This window comes from Portunus trituberculatus, chromosome 48 (assembly GCF_017591435.1).
Source record: "Portunus trituberculatus isolate SZX2019 chromosome 48, ASM1759143v1, whole genome shotgun sequence".
Taxonomy (NCBI): domain Eukaryota; kingdom Metazoa; phylum Arthropoda; class Malacostraca; order Decapoda; family Portunidae; genus Portunus; species Portunus trituberculatus.
The window spans coordinates 29,524,919-29,527,725 of record NC_059302.1 but is presented as its reverse complement, the minus strand read 5'-3'; the positions used below and the strand labels follow the sequence as shown (position 1 = coordinate 29,527,725).

Below are 2,807 nucleotides of genomic sequence, written 5' to 3'. Positions count from 1 at the left end.
CTCTCTCTCTCTCTCTCTCTCTCTCTCTCTTTTTTATAAGTTTTGTATTGTTTGTTTCTCTTTTTATATGTCGTTCCTTTGTCTTAGTATATAGTAGTAGTAGTAGCAGTGGTACTCGTAGTAGTAATAGTAGTATTAGTATTAGTATTAGTAGTAGTAGTAGTGGTGGTGATAGTAGTAGTAGTAGTAGTAGTAGTAGTAGTAGTAGTAGTAGTAGTAGTAGTAGTAGTAGTAGTAGTAGTAGTAGTAGTAGTAGTAGTGGTAGTAGTAGCAATAGTAGTAGTAGTAGAAGTAGTAGTAGTGGTGGTGGTGGTGGTGGTTGTGGTAGTTGTTTTTTGTTGTCGTTTACACTATTACATGCTGGGAGAAGGCAAATAAAAAAAAAAAGAACAGTGATAGTAATAACACATCGAACCACACACACACACACACACACACACACACACACACACACACACACACACACACACACACACACACGCACACACACGCACACACAAAAATATATATAAATAAATAAATCAGTGCATTATTTTCAACATTTCTTCCTCGAAAATCTGAATGTCGTTTTTTTTTTTTCCATCGCAGATTTTCTTTTTTGGGAATATTTTTACGGCTCGGGAAAAAAAAAGGAAAGGAAAATAACGTTGCGAAGTCCAACAATACATCATTCACGGAGCTTTACCTGCCTGACCCCCGTTGATCTGTCCTCAGGTAACCGGGAAATTGTATAACGGAGAAGAAAGTAGACGAAAATGGAGGAGGAAGAAGAAAACGAAGGACAAGATAAAAAGAAAGAAAACGACGAATGGAAGGGGAGCCACCTACACCTACACGTCTTGGAAGGTAATGTGTTGACGGTGTGCTTTTGTTTCGGTGTCAGTTGTCTCATGTCCTTAATCATTGTTGCCTTTCTTGGCAGGGAAATTTTAAGCGTTGATCTTTTTTAAGACATTTTGGTAATTTGTATATTAAATTTGTGGTAATTATATCATTATTTACACTGTATGATGCGTACCTCACAGAATGTTTCCCTATGTCTCACAACACAAGGGGTCGGTCACAGCCTGCCTTCTGAAGACAACTCGCTTCCTTCACACAAAACTCTATGCATCTCACTACAAACACATTATTCACGCAAAAATTTAATTGAAAAAAAAAGATGACTATACCATCCTCGGAGTGCCCTTTCAACCACATTTCCTACGACCTGTTTGGGAACCGGCACCTCAGTGGGCCTTTTTTCAATGAAAGTTTTTGTTGCCCTTGGCTAGGTTTCCCTTTTACCTAAACAAATATATATATATATATATATATATATATATATATATATATATATATATATATATATATATATATATATATATATATATATATAAAGAAACACCAGGGACAGGATACAGTTGGCTTTACAAAACTATTTAATTTCAAGCATGTATATGTATAATGATTTCCATGTTAACTAGTTTTGAAATATTGTGTTTGCAATTTCACCCAATATGTTTGCGTATCAAAACTCGCCCATGTGTAATCAAAATATGTAAACGAAAACTAAACAGCGACTTATTTGCAAACTAATTAATTCAATTCTAACTTTTATTTTTCTCTAATTCGTTTGGTCTGATTTTTTCTTCCTTTCCTAATTCCAAATGAAAACGTTCTGTAATGATCAGGAAGGGAAGACGTGCATTAAAAATCATTGTCTGCGCTTTTAATCCATTCCTTAACTTTCTGTTGGGTTCACTTTAAGTCCTTGTAATTGAAGACCTGCATCATCAAACAGGAAGCTGAAACATGTATTAAACCCATTATTCTCATCCTAACTCTAATGTCAGGTATGATTCAAAGCACGTGTACTATTCTTCCTTTCCGTACATCGAATCTGCCTGAGTGTAAAAACCTTATAGATGAAAACTTGCAGCGATAACCAGAAAACGAAGATCGTGCCTAAATTCCAAACGTACCCGGCTGCTGGTCTTTTGTCCCGCCACCTACCTATCTCTCGCACCTGCCGTCCCACCGCCTTTTCAAAAACACCTTTTGAAATCCCCGTGCACAGGTGTGTTTTATAAGGTATAGGGCATAATAAATCAATAGCTTCAGGTGTAATACGTGGATGGTGCAGAAGAAAGGAAAGCCAGAGTACATATTTGAAATTTATGGTCCTTTTTTTTCCTTGTGTGTGTTTTTTTCGCTTTGTCATCAAAACTTGGCTAGTGCATACGCGCGGCACGTGTCCATTCTTTCCGGGGGAGCGAGCTGCGCCATTACGTGGGTCACTCCTGCCAGCGTGGGGAGGAAAAAATATATATGAGAGAGGGAAGAGGAAAAAAAAAAAGATTAAAGGAAAAAGTGTGCGCGTGCCGAGTTGAGCGTCAATATAGAGTAGGTACGAAAAGCGACACTGCTTGTTTTGGAAGAGAGAGAGAGAGAGAGAGAGAGAGAGAGAGAGAGAGAGAGAGAGAGAGAGATAGAAAGAGATTCGGAAGATTTGTAGTCATGACTTCATTTTCATTTGAGTGTTGTTAATAACTTACAAGAAAATATGAACGAGATTATTTTAAATCATATAGTGTAATATATATATATATATATATATATATATATATATATATATATATATATATATATATATATATATATATATATATATATATATATATATATATATATATATATATATATATATATATATATATATATATATATATATATATATATATATATATATATATATATATATATATATATATATATATATATCTCTCTCTCTCTCTCTCTCTCTCTCTCTCTCTCTCTCTCTCTCT

The 2,807-nt window shown here is 34.9% G+C and overlaps 1 protein-coding gene across 1 annotated transcript in view; it reads left to right on the top strand.

Moving 5' to 3' along the window:
• Positions 1-722: 722 nt before the first annotated feature.
• The window catches only part of LOC123498954 (agrin-like), an 849,095-nt gene continuing 847,010 nt past the window's right edge, over positions 723-2,807 (top strand). Inside the window, exon 1 of the mRNA XM_045246556.1 lies at positions 723-846. The gene's annotated coding sequence lies outside the window, so the exon portion shown is untranslated. The remainder of the gene's footprint in view (positions 847-2,807) is intronic.